Source organism: Nannospalax galili, unplaced genomic scaffold (assembly GCF_000622305.1).
Source record: "Nannospalax galili isolate Female #2095 unplaced genomic scaffold, S.galili_v1.0 scaffold275, whole genome shotgun sequence".
Classification (NCBI taxonomy): Eukaryota; Metazoa; Chordata; class Mammalia; order Rodentia; family Spalacidae; genus Nannospalax; species Nannospalax galili.
In genome coordinates, this window is record NW_008335440.1 from 444,453 (window position 1) to 469,046 (window position 24,594).

The window sequence follows — 24,594 nt, forward strand, 5'->3', positions numbered from 1 at the left end:
GACCACTTTTACCCTGAGATACTATACAGATATTATACACTGCCTACTGCAGTATTCCTATAATTTTATATGTACCACACCTACTCATTGTCAAGATAGGTAGATAGCTGGGCTCTGAATTTTTTTTTTTTATTATTTTCATTGATCCTCGGGAATTTCATACAATATATTTTGGTCATTTAGACCCCTCCCTATCTCCTCTCAGATACATAGATACATCCTGACATTCCTACTCCCCTCATTTCATGCCATTTATTTGTTTGTTTGTTTGATATTTTGAGACAAAGTTTCCCATTAGACACAGATAGCCCAGAACTCCCTCTGTAGACCACGCTGGCCTTGATCTCACAGAGTAGACCTGCCCCTGCTTCTTGAGTGCTGGATTAAAGACTTGCTCCACATTTCTGGCACTGTGTATTATTAAGTCCTATCACGTCTAATTTGTCTTCTCCAATACTCTTGGGTGCTGATACATCCCCTGGAGTTTGATCAACCTACCTGGGTCATAGACTTAAAGAAAAGTTACTCTCTGGGAGATGACTCAGTAGTCATCTCAGAGAGATGACTCGGCTGTTAAGAGCTGAGGACACAGGTTTGGTTACCAGTACCCACATGATAGCTAACTATGTCAGTAATTCCAGTTACATGGGATGTGAAACCCTCTTCTGACCTCTGTGTATGAGCTGCTCTTACACTCATGCATGCATGCAAAACACTCATGCATATTAAATAGTAATAAAAAAGAAAAAGAAACTGACTCTTCCTCTCCTGATGGTTACCAACTATCAGAAGCTTGGACTTCTTGACCACCTTCCCTCTCCATACTGGAATTTTTGAATGTCTTGAGGTTTCTGTTAAAGTTTCAATTTCTATAAAGTGCACTAAATGTAGATTTAGTTTTTAATTGGCATATGTTCCTTGTATGTGGTAATGAGATTCATAAGAATATTTTTATAACACTGTATAATGCATCTTGTTCATGTACCCCACATACCCCATATTGACTCTCTCCTTTCCCACCTCAATTTTGCATCTGTTTTCATGTCATATGCATGTGTTTCTTTGTGTGTAAAATATAGGTTCAACAAATGAGAAGAAAATGTAATATTTGTCTTTCTGAGCATGACTTGGTTTAATATAAAAATCTCAGGAGTTGAAAAGAAAGCTCAACAGTTAAGAGCACAGACTGCTCTTGCAGAGGACACAAGTTCGATCCCCAGCACCCGTATTGCAGCTCACAACCTTCTCTGACACCAGATTCAGGGGATCAGACATCATCTTCTGACCTCTGCAGGCACTGCAGTCACAACATACCTTCAGGTAATATACTTGAATACATAAAATAAATAAATAGAAAATCTCTAGTCACATTCATTTTCATGACAAAGACATAAATTAATTCATTTCAATGGAAAAAAATTTCATGTGTATATATACCAATTTTATTCATCTTATGAAGATTTATTTTTTCAATAATAAGTGTACTAATTTACATTTCTACCAGTGTCCACCAGGAGAGTATATGCCACTACCCCCAACCCTGGCCTTTTCAGCATTTGTTGTTGTTTCCTTAAAGCTTGCTATTCTGACAACACTGAGATGAATTCTCAACATAGTTTGAATTTGAATTTCATCCATGGCTACTAATGTTGAACATTTTTTCATGTACATAGAGTATTTGTACTTCATCTTTTGAAAATTGTGCATTTCACCAGTGCTTTTGCTGATTGGGTGGATTGATACTTGATACATAGTTTTTTGTGTACTTTGTATATTAGTCCACTATCATATATGTGTATAACAAAGACTGACTCCTGTTCTCCAAACTGCCTCTTCACTCTGTTCTCACCTTTGCTGTAGAGAAGCTTTTTAAAATCAATTTTTCTTTTAAAAATATTCTCATTTAGTCCTTGAGAATTTCCACACTAACTTCCCAAGTCTCCAACCACCAGATCCTGTTCTCTATTTTTTGAAATCCAAAAAGTCTGAAATTTCTGTATGAAAGTATGATCTATTGCTGGTCACAGTGGTGCATGTTTTTAGTCCCAGCACTTGAGAGGCAGAGGCAGGTAGATCTCTGTGAATTTAAGGCCAGCCTAGTCTACAAGGTGAGTTCCAGGCCAGCTGGGGGCTACAGGGAGACCCTGTCTCAAAAAGGCCAAAAAAAAAAAGTATGATCAATCACATTTCTGTAAGGTATACATCATTTAAAAGAAAAGATAAATAGGCTTTCTTAACTATTGAAAACGCAGGTTTAAGAACTACTAATGTTGGCCTGGCACATTGGCAAGGGGCCTTTTATGTCAACACTTGAGACACAGAAGCAGGCAGAACTCTGTGATTTCAAGGCCAGTCTGGTCTACAAAGTGAGTCTCGGGCCAGACAGTGCTACATAGTAAGACTCTATCTCAAAACAAACAAAAAAAGTGTATATCTCAATTAAGTGCTGAAATGTATGATTTTCAGTAATTGTTTAGTTACATGCTATTAATAAGTATTTGTTTGATCATGGGTTATACAATCTTATGAACATAGCAGTTTTTTAATTACAGCTCTATAAATTCTTACTAAGTGAAAATGGCAAATTTTGTTTGTTTTTGGAATCCTCTGAATTAATGTTTAAATTTTATTTGTGTTACTATTATGTATGTGTATGCAAAAGGTATATATGTGGGTACCCTTGTCATAAGGTGTGTGTGTGAAGGTCAGAGGACAACTGTATGGAATCAATTGTGTCTATTTCACATGGGCTCTGAAGATCACACTCAGGTCTCAAGGCTAGGACAACAACATTTTCTCTTGATCAATCTTTATAGCTATGAAGGCCATTTAAATAATTGGAAAACAATTATGTATTTTGTGTAGGGGGTGCATGCCAAAGCACATGTGTGACAATCAGAGGACAATTTGAAGGTCACAGTTCTCTCCTTCCACTGTGGGGTCTAGGGATGAAACTCAAATAATCAGATTTGGCAATTATCCATTTAGCCTTTATCCATTTAATCATTGTGCTGGTAGACTCTGGATTTTTTACACATATTATAAAAGGATATTTACTAGAATGGCTTTCATCTGCATAGGTTGAGTTGTCTAACCATTGCCATTTGAATACTTAAGAAACTGAGCACCTGACAGAAACTCAGCCCATGAAGCTGGGTGCTTGGTATTCCCAATCTAATGCTGATGACCAAGAATAAAGTACTTGGAAAGCCAATATTGGAAAAACAAAGAAGCTGGATTCTGAAGCTGGGAGATGGCAACATCAGTGATAGACTTTTTTTTTCAGGAAGAATCAAAAACAAGCAGGCAACATGTTCTTCCTTGTAATGTAACTTTTTATGTCTGGATTGTTTGCTGGAGGGTGCAGCTAATTTTGAGGGTTGATATACTCCTAGCAGTTAATATTTAGCGACATTCTAACAGAAACAGGTTGTGTTTAAAACACTCATTTATAATTAAGGCTAACCATCACACATTATTTAATATGGTGAGTTTGTCATGTGTGTGTGTATGTGTGTGTGTGTGTGTGTGTGTAGTAAGAATACTTAACCTCTACTCTCAGACATGCCCAGTATATTATACTCTTTATAACAATAATCAGTGTGTTATACAATAGATTTCATGAAGGATCTCTGGCCTAAATGAAATTTTCTGTTCTTTTTAAATAGTTTATAGTTTTTATTATGATTTTGGTGTTTCTCATATAACAAATACCTTCTTTCTTGTCTTAATATTTTTGATTCTTTGAAAATTTCATAGACTGTACCATGATCATATTCAGACCCTCTCACCTATGTCCTCTCAGTTGCACCCCTACCTCATTACCACCTTCACTCCATGTCTTCTATTATTTTTAAAGCCTACAGTGTTTAATCTGTGTTCACAAATGCATTTGGGCATGAGCCAACTGCATGGATACTGGTCAACCGAATCAGCATGGCAATCAACTAAGTCTCATCTCCCAGGAGCTATCAATTGCCAATAGTTGTTATTCATCTAGGGATGGGGTCTCTTTTTACCCCCTCCCTAAAGCTGGAGTTTTGTCTAGCTTGAGCTTATCCATATCTTGTGCATTCTGTCACAAGTGCTATGGGTTCATTTGTATAATTGCCCTGTTTTGTCACCATTTCCTTCTATTTATCTACCACCTCTGTCTGTTACAACCTTTTGGCCCCCTCTTCCAGAACATCAAATTTTTGTTATGTTGAATTCCCTGACATGATAGAGTGTATCCTTGAACCTTGAACCTTTCCCTCTTAACTTGCTTTTTATCAGAATATTTTATCATTACAATAGAAGAAAACTGAAGATACCTTGCCTGAAATTCCACCACAAAGGAGCCTCAGGCAGGAAGACTACCTAGAGATCACACCCCCTCAGGGCTGCATAACTTGTCTGCACACTTACTAAAATGATGCCCAATATGGTAATCACTGGGCATGTTCTTACTTCAGTCATTGTTTCACACCAGATCCCATCTCAGAACTCCCTGTATAAGCATTATGGGACAAAAAGAGCACCAAATTAGGCCATCCACTCCTTTTGGAGTAGAGTTCCATCTCAAGCCAGCATGTTCTATGAGCAAGTAACTTACAGTGGGCTCTTACATGAGGCTTTCATAAGAAATTTCCCATTGCATGGGTTTTGTTTAAAATCAGTACAAGTTCTACTAAAACCAAATCTGGAGCTTTTTAATGAACAGAATTCTATCAAGAATTTTTTTTTCCTGAAATATGCCTTCTTCTTCTACTTATTATATGTGTTACTCCCTGTGTGTTGTGGGACTGATGAAAATGCATCTTCAGATGCAACTGTGTAGGCTAAGAAATGTCTGCTCCTGCATGTTTACTCAGTGATGATCATTAGTGACCTGCTCTGCTTAGTTCTGTGTTAAATACTGCTTTAAGATTTCCAAGTATATTCATAGTTCATTCCCCTCACCCTATGATTGCCTTTCAATTATAGATCACTTATATTCTTTCCATTTACATACCCACACTCCAAGATACAATAAACCAAACTGCTAGGTGTGTGTCCTTCATAATCTGTAACCAGATAGCTAAAGAAGCTTCCCATTGGGTGCTATATCCCATTCATATTTCCATTCATATGTTATACATGGTCAATGGAATTTCCACAGCAGATTATCTGTGTGACTCATCCACATCAGACTCATTTGTGTACCAAGAATGGGTCCCAATCCCCCAGTTTTATTTAATAGGGTTTCACTGGAAATGATACATGGTATATGGGCTGTTTAAATCTCTTGGTATAAGGGGCTAGAGAGATCGCTCAGTGGTTAGTAGCAGTGGATGCTCTGACAGAGGACCTGAGTTTGGTTGCCAGCACCCACATGGTGAATAACAATCGTCTGTAACTCCGGTTCCAGATCAGTCTCCTGTTCTGACCTCCATGGGCATTGCAGAACACTGTTGTACTAGCTTCCATGCAGGCAAAACCTACACAAAAAAGTAAATCTAAGTAAGAAATAAATCTATAGTCTATTATACAGAGCTCAAAAGACATTTAAGTTGTACAAATATGCAACTAGATGTAAGAGAGGGAAATGCACGTTTTGCTGAAAACATGTGTTCCCCATAATCAGAGTATTATTTTTTGCTAAGGCAGGTAAGCAGGCTATCAATCAAAAAAAAAAACTTAACAGAGTAAGCACCTTTTACTCCTCTTAACATTGTATGGTTAGAGCATCTATTTACCTTAGAGCTTGGAAAACTCCAAGTGGCATTGATCTGTAATCTGGACAAAGTTTGTACCACTTCTCAGTCAAAGCCTCCAGCTCATTCCTTTCTGTGTCACTAAAACATACTGTGTTTTCCTCTTAATAATTGTTTGATACTATGATTTATCTTCCAAATGTATAAATCTTTTGCCTTTTACTGTTTGAGTACACATTTTTCTTCTTCTTCAGCACCATTGTTTTAGCATTGCCCATTCCTTACAGTCCTTACATGTTCCCAGTAAATATTTGCACATCACATAATAGTACTTTCATTAGCAATTAAATGATGTTAAATAATAGGTAGGTAAGCACTTCTGGAGAACATGAAGGGGTCTCACAGGTAAAGCCTAACTTGTCTAGAGACTTTGGAATGAAGAATGTTGCACAAAGTTGTTTGTTAGTTCAGAATATTACAAGTTTCCCCTAAGGAAGTAGTAAGCCTTTTCAATATTGAGGCAGATTTGGGACACAAGAATGTGTGGCTGGTTTTCATTTTTAGTTTGTGTTAGGCAAATATCATCCTCAAAGTACCATCAAGCTTTCTCATTGGCCATCTAGAGACAGTCTAAGGACTCTGTGTAAAATGTATCCTCTGTATTCTCTAGAACCTGAAGAGTAGCTGTAACTTTGATGTGAATTGCAGGCATGTCTAACCTTTTGACATTGGGATACAATTTTGTCATCTACAAAGATCATAATGGAGAACTGCATAATAAAATTACAAAAAAAGTTTGAAAGATTCCAATAAATTTTGGGGGGTCTTTTTGAGACAGGGTCTCCCTGTAGCCCCAGCTGTCCTGGAACTCACTATGTAGACCAGGCTGGCTTTGAACTCACAGAGATCCGCCTGCCTCTGCCTCCTGAGTGCTGGGGTATATATACATATATATATATATACATATATATATATATAAAATCTGTGCTGCAGTGCATGAAATCTATAGGCTGTATGCTGTCCAGTTTGTAAGATGTCATTGTTTGAGTCACTCCATCTTCCCATACATAGCTTGTCCCTATAGAACAGCTTTTATTACTGTCACCTGGAAACAGAACTTACCTGGTAAACTACAGTTGCTTAGATTTCAGCTCCCAGGATATCCACACTTAAATGATCTCTGGGATTGGGGATATGCTCCTCCACTATGGGGTGGTGGAACAGGTCCCATATATGATAGTAGCCATGCTCTTCTCAAAAGAATGGGTATATCTAACTAAAGGGGAGGGCCCGAAAATGTATGATCATCCTGCACAGTGTATTTGGCCTATGTATTCACCATAGTCAAACTGTTTTGAAAGTTTTACTGTTTCTACAGGGCCTCACATTGAACCATACATTTCAGTATGCATCTCTTCTCCTCTCAAACATTCCTTGCAGAGTCAGTGTCAATAATTTAGAGCTAATAGTTGCTCTGATTTAGGACTTGCTATAGATTACAGTGTATTAGGCTGTTGTTTCTTCTTCCTATCTTCATACCTGCTTTCAGCAGTTCTCACCAGATTGGCTCTTTTTTAGTATAACTGTATCTCTGGCTTTTCCCTTTGTCTTTCTCAGATTCCTTGTTTTGCAGTATATTACAACTTAGTTTCAAATATCACAGTTTTTTCTTGCCCTGTTTCTGCAAGTTGCAGCCCACATGATGTTCATCACCATGCTGGAAAAGGATGAAATCTGGAATCTGGGAAAAGAGTATTTATGTTATTGTATATTTGGGCATGAAAATATGATATTCAGTCCCTAGAAATGAGTATCTAGAAGTCCACACTCACTACCTACTCACAGGACAAAAAAATAAATAAAAAATCTCTTTCTTTCTGAGAGGCACAGCATTCCAAGACAAAGCCCCTCTGATAGCCAGGCACCCCCACAGGGCTATGATGATACTATCTATCAGGGAATGGTTCACCATAGCAGTGTGTGAGCCATGCCAGAATTTCTGGATAGAAGTGCTGTGATTACACTACTAATTTTTTTCTACCTCGTTTCCGTATAGAACATGCAGCCCCATAGTTTTACAGACCAAGAGATTAACAATTTCTTGAGACTTTGCCTAAAGCTGTTAACCTTATCAGTGAATTCCCTGAGGATATATTTACACATTTGTTTGCAAGTGATGAGTCTTTACATGCATGCTTGGAGCAAGTGCTCAGGAGCTTGCTCTTGTCTTCATTTAATCTATAAATCTGTGCCATCTTTGGAGCCCTTTTCTATTCTTTTGCCAATTCCAAGGATTATATCCAGTGCCTTGTGCAGAGTAAAGAAAACCTTAACCACTATGCTACACCACCACCCTATTTAATACCATCAAAATCAGGGGCTGAGAAATAGGACAAATATATGTATTTTCTTACCATAAAATTCAAAATAATGTTTTTAGCCTAGTTTTCTTCCACTTCACCTTCCCTTTCAGTAACTGTTATGAGATGTCATCTCTAATTCCAGTTGTAATTCCCCCTCTCTCATGCACACTGTCATCTCAGTGACTCTTTGCCCTCTCTTGTCAGTTGGACTGCTTACAACAGAGGCCAGCCTATTGTCCCTTGACCTATACCCCTATAAGTCTCTGGATTGCTTGCTGTCCTTTTGCAATTGCACATAATCCATAGTTCCAGTCAAATTAACAGGTTTTGGAACATCTTTTTATTTCAGAGTAGACTTCAACCATCAATAGACCAGCAACAGTGGCCCACATAAAACCCTGCAGTCATCCTATTTCCCCAGCTACATTGCCCCCAAAAGTAATGAGAGTGGAGTTCCTGTACACACAACTGCCCCAATCTAATTTGTATCCTTAAACTAACATTTCCCCAACCCATGCTCAGACACAGGTAACCAGCAGTCTACCCTTGCTTCTATTGAATTTGAGGTTACCCCATACAAGTGAGATCATATAGTGTTTGTCCTTTGGTTTCTTGCATAGTTCGAGTCTTCCCCCATATGGGGTGTGTGTGTGTGCGTGTGTGTGTGTGTGTGTGTGTATACTGCACTTCAATTGATGGAGGATGCAACTTAGGCACACAGTTTTAAATATTAAGTGATATTCACACCATTTTTAGAAATGGTATCATTTACTGTAACTTTGTTTTCATGTCATGTAGTTATGATGATAAATTATTATATTTTGGACTGTAATGTTTACTGGTACTGTTAATCCTGTTAACAGTCAATTGCAGACATCAGGACTACATCTATCTCAGGGTTTTTTTGTTGCTTTTTTTGTTTTTGAGAGAGCTAGATAGAGATAGGGAAAGAGGGAGAGGGAGGGAGGGAGGGGGAGGGAGAGAGAGAGAGAGAGAGAGAGAGAGAGACTATGACAGGATGCTCCTATAACCCTAGATTCATATATCCCAGGCTGGCCTTTGAACTGTCATACATTGGAAGATAACCTTAAACTTTTGATTCTCCTGCCTCCATCATCTTGACTGCTATTACTACAGTCACACACCATCATACCTTTTAAGGTGACAGAGTGTCATGCCTTCTAGGCAAAAACTTTACCACTTCATCTCCTATCGTGATTATTAATAGTCAGCGGTAGAACATCATTCCATGTCTTAAGAGTTATTTTTTTCACTCCTGGCCATAAGAAGTTGTTTTGAAAGCATTTTAATGACTGAAAATGAAGGCCTATGTCCGCACCCACGCACCTAGACCAGTTCCCGAATAAATGAGACTAGGTTCTGATGCCCCAAGGTGAGGAGCAGGCTTCCCCTTGCGTTGGGAGTAAAAACCAAGTGAGACTCCACCACGGCACGTCCGCCTGCCTCCCTGAATCCGATGGGCATCATTCTGCAGAAATAAATTTGCTTAGCTAAAGAGGGATTAGGATAGAGAAGGAAAGAACACAACGCCCTCTGAAGAGCGGAGCACAAACCGGAAATACATCATCTTTCAGCGCAGATGCCTTTGGGGCAGGCTCTAAAGGGAATGTGACGTGAATGGCTAGGGCAACGGCGGCCCGCATTGGCCAAACTTCTTACATTCCGCAGTTCTGTGAAAAACTGTAACCATTTGTACAGATTAAATTATTTGTCTGGCATTTTGTGGGACTGTTTTTGTTTTTGTAATGAGCACCGGTTTGTAGCGCAGGCTGGTCTAATACCTGCGGTACGCTGTAACCTCTGCTTTGTGCTGGTTTTACGAGCGGGCTCCAATGTGCCAGTGGATCAGTGTTTTGTTTTGTTTTTAATATTTTTTATTTATTATTTTTATTTTATGTGTATGCTTGTATTGCCTGTATGTAGGTAAGTGCACCCATCGTGCAATGCCCAAGCAGGAGAGAAGAGGCTGTAGTATCCCCTGGAATTGGAGTTATGGACAGTTGTTAGCTGCCAAGTGGGGAGCTGGGATTCGAACCAGAGTCTTCTGCAAGACCAGTTAGGGCTCTTAACCGCTGAGCCATCTCTCCAGCCCCTGGATCAGTGTTTTAAAACATGAATTAGAATCTCCCGTCCACATAATGTAAGCGTTTGCAGTGCCAATTTTTAAATTGCGAAGATTGGTGGAGGCAATAGTTGGAGGTCAGAGCTAACCTCTACATAGCCAGGTAAATAAGACTCGCTCTTGAAAATAACAATGAAACACAACAAATAATAGAATAAACAATTGCCTGTTTAACCTTTTGCTTGTTTCTTTAGATCTTGAACTAGAAGTCTATAAACAAATCTTGTTTATGTAACAATGGTATGAATTTTGTAGTTGTGCTGTTACAGTTTTCTGTAAACATAATTCTTTATGTGCTGTCCTTTAATTTTTTTTGTTTTACTCTTTAAAAGAGATACGTTTTAAACAAAATTTCCATTTAATTCTATCGTATTATTTTTCTATGAAAATTGATATAATGCAGAGGCCAGAGAAAAGGGCTCCCAGTGCATATTTTCTCTAGTGCCACACAATTTCCTCTTAAAGGATCATGTGGTTTTACATAACATATCATTACTGAGGCAAGTGTCTGTGCTTTTTCTGTATGTTATGCAAGTGTCTGTGCTTTTTCTGTATATGGTATTTATAAGCTTTCCAATGATACTTTTTAGGCAGAGTTGTATTATTAAGACTGTATCTCATTATGGAGAACAGGCTGGCATGGAACTTGCTGTGTATATCAAACTCACCTTACAGTTGTGGCAATGGTCTTCCATCTGCCTTCCAAGTGCTCGAATTAACAGTTGTGTGCCTCCATTTCTAGCACTCAGTTATATTTTTTTTTGCTTTTTCCTACATTTTAAAAATATTTTTTATCGTTTTAGAAGAACCATATCATTATAGCTTTAATATACTCAATAACAGTTTTCAGAGCAAAGATACAGCTCTTTCAAAAGTGGCTATAAAATTTTTAGTAATTTTCAATACAGTTATACAATATCGAACTCAGTATAAGCCCTGTAAGACATAAAATTGAATGAGTTTTTAACCTTTACAAAAAGATCTCCATTTCATTTTAAAAATATAGTTTCTTACAGAAAGACTCATTGTTTTTGCTCCTAACACTGAGATGTTGGCACATGCATCTCTAATCAATGCATGTTAAAACTAAGCACTAAAACAGAATTGCCATGGAGCTGGAAGGTGGGAGGGAGGAGGGGGCTCAACACAGAGTAGAGCATAGGCAAGTAGGAAGTTAAAATCAAGGAAATTTAGGGAGGTCAGTGGATGGATAATTATTAAAGTATCAGAGGGATATATGTATATGTAGGCAACAGCAACCTTATATAATGTGGGGATGATGACAGATGTAAAAGAGCTAATATTCATTGTGGGGTATTCTTTATCATCTCAGCAGGGTCTCTGCTACAATTGGAAAATGCTCAGTCTTAGTAAAAGGCTCTGAAATTGACTAAAATTTAATTAAACACCTTCTCTGCACCTTCTAATAGGTTCAGTCACCCAGCTCCTCTGAAACCTCCACCCTGACAATCGTGTAGTTCTGCTCTTTCTCACCTCAGAGACCATCCAACTCCTCAAACACCTTTGTCTCAGCTACTGGTAGTTATCCCTCTGTTTCATCCAAAGACCTCCCAGCTTTTCCTGGATCTCCCCTCCACAGCCTCAGACTAAAGCCTAGTGCATACCACTCTAAAAGATCTTGAAAATGTTCCTTTAATGACATTTCTTCCACAGATTTTCCTGGCTTTGTTACTGTAGAAGATAATTTGTCTTAAATAACCAAACTTATTAAAATTTCTATCCTTTCCCTCCCTACCTTCCACTAACATGTACATTTTCTTTAAATAATGAACTCCTCTACATGCTATACATATATTTTCTTAATCATAAACATATCTCATCTTGCTCATACAATTATAATTTTATTTATAACTATAAAATTAGATCCTTTCACTAGTATTGGATATTTGATTTTTCTCCTGTGGTTCTACTTGATTTTAATAGTCTTCTGGCAATATTCCCCCAGTTGAAAGTACATTATCTTCACTTGGGAGTTGTTCAAATACAAGGTACAACCTCAACTCTAGGCTTTGTAATTCACAGGCTCTAGTTTGGTAGATTTGATATAGCATTTTATAAAGTGTCAGTGGTGATATCAGGATCAAACTGAAAGAAGTAGCACTCCTTGTAGGATGGCAGTTCTCTACTTAGTAGACAAAAATCACCATAATATACCAAATTTGAGAATGTATTAGGAATGAATAAGATATAAAATACATGATTATTTTATATACTCCTCACAAGGTGAGGGACGAGTAGAGGACCAAATAGTGGGCTAGAGTTATAAATTCAATTCCAATTTTACTATATCAAAATTCATACTAATTCCTATGTTCCTCACAGTTTGACAATGACTGGCAGAGACAGGCTTCTAAATGTCAATTATCAACAGAAAAGCCGAGCTTATATTGCATTTTGTAGCTAACACTGTGGCTCTTCTAAGTCAGCTGCAGCTTGAGGTTTATTCTCAAAAGTTACATAGCTTCTATCCTTACCTGCCTTCCAAATAGGCAAGGATTCGTACTGAGTACCCCTAGGATTGAGGGGTGGCTGACAGTATCAAAGCCTTTTTTGAACTTAGTTGAGATACTGAGTTCAGTTCATAGGACTTGAAAACAAAGCCATGAGTATTCCTTAAGGTATTTGATCTTTCCTTTCTACCATAGATCATCTAACCAATGGGTAGAACTTTTAACTATTTGCTTGTAAGGGATTTTCCTAAGTTATGGAAGAAACACGGACCTAAGGACACTCCTAATATTCTAGACACCCAAGGCTCTTCTGTTAGGCTTACATGTAAACAGGACCACATAAGGCTCATAGTTTCTGGAACTGAAACTTCCAGTTTAACTTTGTGAAAGCAAATAGAGCAACATTTCAGAAGATAAACACAAATCAGGTGAGTAGAGTATACAGCAAGGCTCACTCATGGAAACAGCTATTGTAAGTGCTTACACAGGTGGATGCATTTATTGCCTATAAACCACAAGATCTGTGAGGTATGCCTCCTAGGAGGTATTCCTGCAGAGTGGATCTAGTGCCCATTTGTTCTGTGTTTGAAGAGGGTCTTCTTTCTATTAATTTTAGGAGATCTCCACTTGTTATTAGGTAAGTGTGGTAATAGTTGTGGTACAGAAGCTTGAGTCATGATGGTTGGTCTGAATGTAAGCAACAAGCTGAATGTGTTTCTTGGTGTTCTGTGAGAATCCAGGCTGAAAGAGTGACTGAAAACCAAGGGAAGCTAAAACATACTTGGCCTGAGTTCATGCAATGTTTCTTCTGCCTTTTGGGGGCTCACAATGGTAGTACTAGAGTTGGAATATGAGATTAAGCATTCACAACCCAAAATCTCTTTAAAGATTTCAATGTTGTGAAACCTAGAAGTTAAAAGTATGTTTCTTGTGGGGCATGGTGGCACACACCTTTAGTCCTAGCACTCAGGAGGCAGAGGCAGGCAAATCTCTGAGTTCAAGGCCAGCCTGGTCTACATACTCAGTTCCCGGCCAGATGGGGCTACAGGAAGACCCTGTCTCAAAAAGACCAAAATTAAAAATAATAGTCTTTAAAAAGTATGTTTCTTGGCACCTGGAACATTTTTTTAAAATATTTTTTGATACAGTGTTTCACTGTGTGACTTTGCTTGACCTGAAATGTTCTTTGTAAAGAAGCATGGCCTCAAAATCATGAAGATCCACCCATGTTTGCCTCCTGATCACTGTGGTTGTATGTGTGTGCCACCTCTCATGTTCCTGTTTTTTAAATTTTATAACTTATATGTGGTTTTAAAAAATGCCAGAGAATAGGACTGCTTTACATATATAAAGCTAATTCCCAAGTCAAAGGAATTAGGCCAGGCATGGTGGTACACAACATTAATCCCAGCACTTAAGGGAGGCAGAGGCAGACAGATTTCTATGATTTCATGACCAACTTGTCTACATAGTGAGCTCCAGGCCAGCTGGGGCTACAGGTAGACCCTGTCTCAAAAGAGAAAAAAAAGGAAAAAAAGAAAAGAAATATATGATTGCTTGCTTGAAGGTGCACAACTTTAAATGACAGCACTAGGGCACCAGAGGCAGGCTGATGTCTGTAAGATCAAGGCCATTGTGGTCTGCATATCAAGTTTCAGGCTTCCAGGGGTTACAGGGAGACCCTGTCTCAAGCAAAACAAAACAAAATGAGATGATGCATCTCTCTCCCTAAATTTCTAGTTTCCCTCTCCAATCTTCTCTACTAAAAGAGAAAAATCTCCAATGCTGCACTTCAGTTTTATCCTATCTATGTGTGTCTGTTGATATGCCATGATTTTCTCATAGTGGATATTAGTTTCCTGACAGACTCCTAAAATGGCAATTCAGCTCCCAATATTCTAAAATTATGGGTCCACACTTAGCCCAGGGAAGTCCTTTTGCTTATCTGATGAGAAACCAATCCCAAGCTAAACTGCCCAGCCTATCTGATGGAAATTACCAGGCATCTAACTACCTCTAAACCATGTCTGACTTGTGCTGCTGGCTGTGGTCTCTCTGATTCCCCGGGAGGAAGACCAGCAGTTTGAGCCCCCACCCCCATAAACTGCTGTCCCCCATGGAGTTGTCTTGGTCAGTAGTCTTTCCTGCATGCTTCCATGAAGTGAACATAACTTTTCTAACTGAATATTGGGTTACTGCTAATCTTCAGTTACCAATAATGCTATTGCTAGGAACATTCAAGTACATGCTCCCTGATTTTATATATATATATATATATGTATATATATATATATATACATATATATATATTCAAGCATCACAACACCTCACAATTTTCTTTGACATATAGATTATTAAAAAATTGCAATGTGAAGTCTTATATTTAAATGTTAACTTTTTACTGTGTGTTTTTATTGTGTGGGTGATGAACACATGCCACTATGTGTATGTGGAGGTCAGAGGACAACTTGTGGGAGTCACTTCTTTACTTCCACTATGTGGGACTAAGGAATTGAACTCAGGTTGTCAGGCTTGGTGGCACAATCATATTTAATAATGGATAGCAATATGATTTTAGTAGTAAAAACTATATAATAGAATCAATTAATAAATAGCACTATATAAATGTAACAGAATTTGAGTGAAAATTAAAAATAAAAACTATTAGATAGGTATGTGAATTTCATAAACAATTGAACATAACAGTCCTTGTAAGTCAGGCAGAGTAGCACACCTATAATCCCAGCACTTTGACTGTAGAGGTAACAGGACCTAGAATTTATAGTCATTCTCAGTCAGAGGCCAGCCTGGACTACAAGAAACCTTGTTTCTCACCCCTAAAAATCCAAATAAAAATACTTCGTGATTCTATTGTATAATGTCAAGAAGAAAAGCACTGTAAAACGTCAGAACAGGCATGAAGAATGAGATTTCTTTCTGGTAACATTCATTGGAATTTTCTTCTCAATTGACAGGTTTAATGTGATGATTATAGCGCTAATATATTTTTTCTTCATATTTCGCATTATTGTTTCCAAACATTTCAGGTTAAATGAGGGAAATGTCTTTATAAAATGACTGTGATGGGGATTGGTGGTGCACACCTATAACCACATCATTTGGAAAGTAGAGGAAGGAAGATCACTATATGACCAGCCTGAGATATATGACACCTGTGAATGTAAAGTATCTTGTATCTGTTTTTTGATACATTGTGGTGATTATTCCTCATCAGAGCTGTTGTAATGATGAGCTATGGTCAAATGTTTTCTTTCCACGTGGTGATTCAGAAGATAAGAAAAATGGGGTGCCAGCACCAACATCACAACCAATAAGGACAAAAAAACCCCAAATACTCAAGCTTCTTTGAGAAGTCCATACTCATACTCCTCAGTTTATTTTGCTTTCTTCATGAGTTTGTCTCTTTCTTTAGCCCTCATGCTTAAAAATGCATTCAAATGTGTAATCAAAATAATAATGATATCATATACGCATTCACCCTATACATTCTTCAAAACTCTATTACATGGGGCTGGAGAGATGCCTCGAAAATGGCTGTTCTTGCAGAGGACACAGGTTTGATTCCCAGCACACACGGTCACCAACAACCATCCATAACTACAATTCCACAGGAACTGATGCCCTCTTCTGACCTCCATCATGCTTCTGACCTCCATGGGCATTGCAGGAAATGGGTGTGCCTAACAACATACAGATAGTACACTCATATACCAAAAAAATAAAAAAACATAATTTAAAAAATATTTGTTTTTAATTTTTACTAAAACTTCATTGAGAATTTCACATATGCATATAAGGTGTTTTGATCAAATCTATGCCCACTCCCTCCCCTCCAACATCCCCCCCTCTGAAGAGGTAACCCTGAAATCTTTTAAGGATTAGATACAAGCTCTCAAATACTTTTGACATTTGTAGCCTTTGGAACAATAATGTGTGGCTAACAGGCCCAAGGACATTTTGACTTTTAGCCAAGAAACTGGCTACATTTCTTTGGCGACCTGGGAGTTGTAAGCTGAATAAACCCGTTCCTGGAGTACCCACTTCAGTGGGTCTAACTAAAAGACTCCCAAACTGCATAACTCCTATCTGTAAGGGGAAAAGAAAGTCCTTGCATCATGAATAGGGGATGTGAAGGAGAAGTAAAGGCAAGAATAAATAGCATTACAAGTTCTAGACAGGGAACCAGAAAAAAATTGGAACAGGGCAATTTTCAAATGTTCATATGAGAGTCCATTGGAGTTTCTTGACAAGGGCTCCCCAAAGCATCCCTCTATTGGGTTCTTTCTCATTTTCCTTTTTTCTTCCAAGACTAGTTGGCTGGGAAGAGTGGCTGGAAAGAGTGGGTGCATACTCAGGTGAGGGTCCAGTGACCCTCCTTGTCACTCCTTTAATGAATGAGCACAACCGTCAACAAGCCCTACTGTGACTATGTTTAGCATTAAAAGCTCTATTGCTATATCACGCTATGTGATGTATATATTGCCTTTGTCTACATATGTGCATATATGTTCTTGTGTGCATGTATATAAATGTGGAGGTCAGAGGTTAATGTTGCCTATCTTTCACAAATACTCTTCAACTTATTTCTTTTGCTTATTTTGTGTTTGTTTATTTTGTATGTGGGATGGGGCATATTCAATACAGAATGCTGTGAAAGTCAGCGCTTGGGAGGCAGAGGAAGGTGGGTATCTGTGAGTTTGAGGCCAGCCTGGTCTACATAGAAAGATTCAGGCCACCTGGGGCTACAGGAAGACCCTGTCTCAATAATACCAAAACATAAATAAAGATTATTTCTTACATAAAGACTGTAGAGATGACACAGCAGCAAAGAGCACTGGCTGCTTTTGCTTTGAGGAAAGAATCTGAATAGGATAGTTATTGAGCACAATTGTGCAGTATGTGTTCTGTATATTCAAAGATCAGGAGAAGGTGGCAGTGCCTTATAGAGCAGTTTGAGTTTCCCCAAAGGTGACAGAAGCTGCAGAGACATTAATCTTCACAGACAACGCATGAGGGGAGCAGTCAGCCCCTCCTCACAGTATAGCATTGGTGGGGGATGAGCATCTCAGTTGCAACTTTCAGGAATTTCAACTGCACATTGCTAGCTCCTGAATGTGCTGCACTGGTGCAGCTAGGCAAGCATAAGAGAGAACATGCTTCCCTCCTTCTATAAGGTGTAGATTGGTAGGGGATTGTGCATCACTCTCCCAGGAAAAGCGTAGTCATTCATCACTAGGCTGCCACAGAAGCTACTCTTTGCCCTGCCCCTCCCCAATTTCCATAGGCTCTAACTAGTGAAGTTCTCAGCAGCTCCCTCCTCACAGTAACTAGGTAGAGGTTAGGGAACTGAAAGAGACAGAAGACAGGGTTTTTAGTTGCTGCCTTTTAGAAATGGAAGTTGCCCTGTGTCCCTCTTTTCTTGTTCATTGGTGAACTGGAGTGGCAGGGTTCCTGTGTGTAGGCTTTGGAGGGTAAATCCAACCCAGTAACTTATGGGCTGTTTGAGGCAGCTCCCATTACTGATAGAAAATTGTAATTTGTTTTGAAAGCCACTGTTTCCTTTTTGTAGATCCTTCCCTTTCTTGACTGTAGAATACATAGCCTGATTTTCCATTTTCAAATCAAATTCTGTAACCTCTTATGCATATCTTCTTCGTATATATAGTCATTGTCCTGAGGACAGGGATATAACTAGGTCCAAAAAATCATATTTAATTTTTCAATTGTATCACTTGAAAGTGCTAAGTTTTGCAACTTAATTCTAGTTATGACTGGTTATTGGTAAAATTTGAATATATAGACATTAAATTGTCAGGAACAACTTTCATTTTTGTTTGTTTTTATATCTATGGTAGGGATCTAAATTGCCAAGATTTCAAACTGAATAGGGAATTTTCCAAATAGGCTAATTCACCTCTTGTATTAAAGCAGCAGTTACTGTGTTCAGGGTGGGTTCTCACAGTATGTCTAAAATAGTAAGAAATTTTAAAATACAAGTAAAATTAGTCATGTATTTTTGAATAATGTAGATTTTTGTAGTTTGAGAAATTTTCTCCAGCCAGGGTTTCAAGTGTCTGACATATTTGTACTGACTTAGTTTGGATTACTTTATTTTCCAAGCAACCTTTCTGTGTAGTGCATAGAGAAATTTAGGAGTGAATAAAAATCAGAATTATGTGGTCACTAATGCCTACAAGACACCATGGAAAGCAATTTCTTCCTGGTAATTTTACATATATTTTTAATTGGTAACTCTGATAATTAAACACAGGTTAACAGTGGTTTCTGACATCCCTCCCTTAAGGCACCAGCTATCAAAAGGTTTGAAGTTTATTGTCCCCTACCCTAGTTCATTAGGTTCAGGGAAGATGTATGAGTCCCTGCAGTGTGGCAAACATGCGCGCATGCGTAGCTGGAATGTTGCGTTGGCTGACTTGCACAAGCTGGGGGTGGGGAGTACGCTAAATCCCTGCAGCAGCAGGTCCTGCTCAGAGGCGAGGCAGCTGGAGATGGCTGTTGCCTCCACCTGAGGTAACTGTCAGCAAGATAATGCAGCAACCAAGGTCAGCTTCCCCGTGTGGTGTCTTTCATATGTGGGCAACATTTTTTTTCATTAAGGTTGAAAATTTGGAGGGGATGAAATATTTTGATACAACCTGAGGATTCCTGTCCTACAGTCTTTGGCTCTGAGGATTAAGATCAGAAAGCTATAGAGGACATAGCTTCAGTGTGTGTGTGTATTTTACCACCTCCATTTTGTCCCCAAATTTGTTCTGTCGTGAGAGCACAGTTGTTTTCGGGGTTAATATTTGTTTTTCAAAGCTGAGGCAGTTTTTGTGGATCATTGATGGTGTCTGGTGCTTCAGGGTAGTGACTGTAAAAATGGACAATCGGCATTGATTAAGAAATATTGCACAGTGGGAGCAGCCCTTCATTAGGTGCCTGATTGGCACTGGGAAGTGGAGGGCTGAAGGTCATTGATATACAGATCATGAAGTGATTGGACATGATTGAATTTGGTTCTGTGAGGTAGTTCTGAAAATCAGTGGTGATTTGGATCTGCCAGTTTTTTGAATTGTTGGAAAAACAATGTAGGTTCTGATGGCTATTGTAGGTATAGAGGAGATGATGTGTTATAAAGGAGGAGATGTGTGTCGAAAATGACCATAAGAAAAGGCAGTCATTGTAGTCTTTGAAAACACATATACTAAAGTTGGAATGATAACAGTAAGATTAGTGTGGTGACTGTGTGAGGATTACTTGCAAATTTGTGAAACAGTCCAGATTTTTGAATGATTTTAAGAAATAAATATAACTAAAATAAGGAATGGCAATGGACTTCAGGATTTGGATTATGTGTCTGTGCACACGTGTGTGTGTGTGTGTGTGTGTAGGTACATTTGAGTGGAGTGGATGAGTCAGCAGAATGGTCAGTGTGTAGAGGGGGTAGGGTGACAGCACTTTTTGTCGCATACAGATGTACAGTTTAATTCGAATGATAAAATTTCAAGTTCTCTGATCTTTCATGGTGATGTAATTTGAATATATGATTATGAACTAGTGACTTCTCTCTCTCTCTCCCCCCACTCTGTGTGTGTGTGTGTGTGTGTGTGTGTGTGTGTGTGTTTAGGGAATGTTGCATTGGAGCACAGCCCTAAGGGAGTTTTCATTAGGTATCTGCCTGGCACTGGGGTATTTAGGGAATGAAGGCCATTGATATAATCAATATGCAGATCAGAAGGTTATGTGGGAGTGACAGTAGGAGTTCATTCTGTTAGGTAGTTATGAAAAACAGTGGTGATTTGGATCTGCCAGTTTTTTTGACTTGTTGGAAGGAACAGAACAATGTGAGTTCTGATGCCTATTAAAATTATAGAAGAAAAAATGGGGTATTGAAAATGACTAAATGACTGTAAGAAAGGGAAGTTATTGTGGGCTTTGGAAGGACCTATACTAAATCTGAAATGATAGAAGATTAGCATGGCATCTGTGCAAATTTTGCACAGAATATTGCTTGCAAATTTTTGAAGCAATCCATATTTTTCTGTAACAAAAAATCACACACAAAAATTAAATATAAACAGAAGAAATGGCAATGGATCTCATAAATTGGATTTGTGTGTGTGTGTGTGTGTGTGTATGTGTGTGTGCAGGTGCATTTGGTTGGAGTGGATGAGTCAGCAGAATGGCTGGTGTGTGGAGGAGGTACAGTGACAACATTTTTTTGTCACATACATAAGCATAATTTAAATGGAATGATAAAATTTCAAGTTCTCTGTGGTCTTTCAAGGTGATATCGTTTGAATATATGATCATGTATTAGTATCTTAATTCTTCTTATTTTTCTTTTTATTGTGTGTGAATGAATGCATATGCATGTGAGACCCCACCTCCCTCATAGTCCTGATGGCATGTAGGATTCCTTAAAGTTGAAGTTACAGGTGGTTGTGAGCCACCACCTGACTTGGGTATTGAAAGCCAAACTCATGTCCTTGAGAAGAACAAGTGCTCTTAACCACTGAGCCATCTCTTCAGTCCCACGTATTTCTTATTTCTTTGGATTGATGGTCTATTGTTCCTTGCTCTGAGCCTTTGCCTTGGCTGATGCTTTATAAGATAAGAAAATGTGTGCTGGGCGTGGTGGCACACGCCTTTAATCCCAGCACTCGTGAGGCAGAAGCAGGCGGATCTCTGTGAGTTCAAGGCCAGCCTGGTCTACATAGTAAGTTCCAGGACAGCTGGGGCTACAGCTGGGGCTACAGGGAGACCCTGTCTCAAAAAGACCAAAAAAAAAAAAAGAAAAAAGAAAATGTCATACAGACTTTGCTTTAAGGCATCCCTTGACTGATAACACAGGGTGTGTCTTTTGTTTTTATCATTGTATTTTTATTTTCATTCCACACTAGTTTTTGTAATCTATACTTTAAAATGTATCTCCAAAATGCAAGATAGTGCCGATGTTTTTCAGCACCACAGTAAGAGTTCTCATATGTGGTCCCTACTGTAAAGGTGCTAATTAACACAGATACATCTTGGAAGGGGTAGAGGCACATTCATCATAGCACAGAAAGTGTGAGGTCATGGCTATGAATGTACTTTCAGTTTAGTCCTGCTGTAATTTCAAGAACATGCCATCCTAGCCAAAAATGTTGCAGTAAGGAAAGGAACAGGGTACTAGATGTGACAGGAAAGATGCTGCCTTAGCCAGAGAAAGATTGTGGCTTTACTCTTCTCTGGCTGCCACGGAAGCTACTTCTTGCAGCTCCCTCCTTGCTGTATTTCACTGGAGGGTGGGTAAAAGGATGTGGGGTACAGGCTCTGTCTAGTGGGAATGGCAACAAACCCATCCCTGTAGTACTGTAGTAGAGGAAGGGAGGACAGTGCAGGAACTATCAGAGAATTATACAGTCCTCACATGGAATACAAGAAGCCTGACTCAAAAATACACTTTCTCTTTTGAAAAGCTAAGTTAGCTGTGAGTAGAAGCTTCAGAACCATATCATGTGGTTGAACAGTCAATATTGTTTTTCCATGTTATTAATTAATTATACAAAATATATAATGGACTCGATTTTTTGAGATTTAGTAAAACATACATGAAAGGCTGTAATTTTCTAATAGAATAATAATTTACATTTTCAAAAGTCAGACCTGAGCTGAGCATGTGGCACACACCATTAATCCCAGAACGCATTAAGCAAAGGCAAGCAGATCTCTGTGACTTCAAGGCCAGCCTGGTCTACATAGTGAGTTCCAGGCCAGCTGGGGCTACAGGGAGACCCTGTCTCAAAAAGACCAAAAAAAAAAAAAGATTCATGTCTGAAGAAACTGGTTCTAGTAAGTTTTGTCATAATGTGCTTGTACACAACTTCTATAGGGCTTTCAGTTACTTAACTCTCTATTCCTACTGATTTTCAGTTTCCTAATCATTGTTAGAAAAATCTAATGATATCCTCATTTTAATATACATAATGTTACACCTACCATTAACAGCCATGTATGTTAAACATTTAAGTGCACATTTATATGATGGTGTGTCAATTTGAAAAAAAAATGTTCATGTTTTTCGTTTAAGTATGTTTGATGCAAGTGAACTTCTTTCATAATTTACATTCATGATAGGTAATGTACCATAAAATTACTTAGAATGTAAAAGATTGGAAATTTAATACCATGGGATCTGTTTGAAAGTTTATTATTGCTCAATTAAAAATTTATATTGTATCTGAAAAATGTATGGTTTCAGCCAAGTGTGGTAGCACACATCTCTTATTCCAGTACTACTGATGCAGAAGCAAGAGGACCACCACAAGTCTGAGGTCAGCCAGGTCTACATACTAAGTCCCAGACCAATGGGGGCTATGTAGAGAGACCTGATTTAAAATAACAAAAATATTTTTTAAAAACTCTGCTTTCTTTTTTTTAACACATTGCTATGAGTTTATTTCTTATATCCTGTGAGGTAGTATAATTTGAGAAATGAGAATATCTTTTTTAAAATTATTTAATAACCGCATGATTAGAAGAAACATTTCATTACAGCATTAACATATTCAGTAACAATTTCCAGAGAAAAGATGCATCTCTTTCAAAATTTGCTGTAAATTTTTGGGTTCACAGTTGGATTAGTACAGTTATACAGTATTGAACTCAGTATAAAGCCTATAAGATGTAAAATTGAATGAAGTTTTAACCTTTAAAAAATTTCCATTTCATTTTGAAGTACAGTGTTTCATACAGAAATTCTTTTATTTTTTTAATAACCACATGATTAGAAGAAGCATTTCATTACAGCTTGAACATATTCAGTAACACATTCCAGAGCAAGGATACATCTCTTTCAAAAGTGGCTGTAAATTTTTAGGTTCACAGTTGAATTAATACAGTTATACAATATTGAATTCAGTATAAGCCCTGTAAGACATAAAATTGAGTTTTTACCCTTTAAAGAAGATCTTCATTTTATTTTAAAATATGCTGTTTACTACATTTTTAATGCTACTAACACTTAGATGTTTGCACATGTGTCTTTAATCTCTATGTATCTGATTATTATTAGTCACAGTCGATTACACTCAGGTCCTTAGTTACTGACTATGGATATAAAATCATCAGGTAGATTTCACTGGTAATGTTTATCACCTCTACTATTTAACATGAAGTACATTTTTATGCTTCCTCCTCAAATAAAAGTCTTTTTTTTAATTTGTTGGTTGTGTGTGTGTGTGTATCATACAGAACATCCCACACAATCTTATTCATCTATATACCCACTTCCCAAATGGCACCCTCCCATAGCCTCCCCCCTCCCACATGCTGGAGCCCATACACTCTATCATCCCTGTTACTGTCCACTGTGTTGTTGGTACCCCCAGCCATTCTGAGTGCTTGTCCATTTACTGAATCTAGTCGACCTATCTAGAGAGCCTTGTTTTAGGAAGATCAGCTGTTCCTCATGTAGCATCATACAGTTGTCAATATGCCTTTAGATAAGATTGGGCTCTGCTGTTCATTTTCCCAGTTCTATGCTGGGTTACTGTCTGGGAGTCTTTTGGGCCACCCTGGCCAATAACTCAAAGGAAGGTATCTCCTGTCTGGCATTGTTTCTTGTTATGTAGCCTTTAGCTATACATATAGACTCTTAAAAATTATATTTGCCCCATTAATCTGTGGTTATACTTTCCTTTTCGGTGTTTAAGACCCTACAATTGGCCAAGATAAACCAATTTATTTTTACTCTTGAGGTTGATTGAGGATCTGTTCCTCAGGGGTAACATGAGCTCCTTGAGAGGCGCTCCTGGCTCCTTTATTTTACCAGTTCTGTCTATGTGAAGATAAGCCAATGGTCCTGCTTGACCATGACTGGCTTCACCTGGGATCATAGAGGAAATGTTTCCTCTGTGTTGACTGTCCTCTTTGTA

The 24,594-nt window shown here is 38.3% G+C and overlaps 1 long non-coding RNA gene and 1 other non-coding gene across 2 annotated transcripts in view; both read left to right on the forward strand.

Annotated features, from left to right (window-relative positions):
- Positions 1-938: 938 nt before the first annotated feature.
- LOC103731776 overlaps positions 939-24,594 on the forward strand; it is a 37,521-nt gene continuing 13,865 nt past the window's right edge. The window contains exon 1 of the long non-coding RNA XR_003849065.1: positions 939-1,320. This is a non-coding gene — a long non-coding RNA (uncharacterized LOC103731776). The remainder of the gene's footprint in view (positions 1,321-24,594) is intronic.
- LOC115069868 lies at positions 19,859-19,963 on the forward strand. Its single transcript, XR_003849102.1, has one exon. It is a non-coding gene; the product is annotated as a U6 spliceosomal RNA (small nuclear RNA).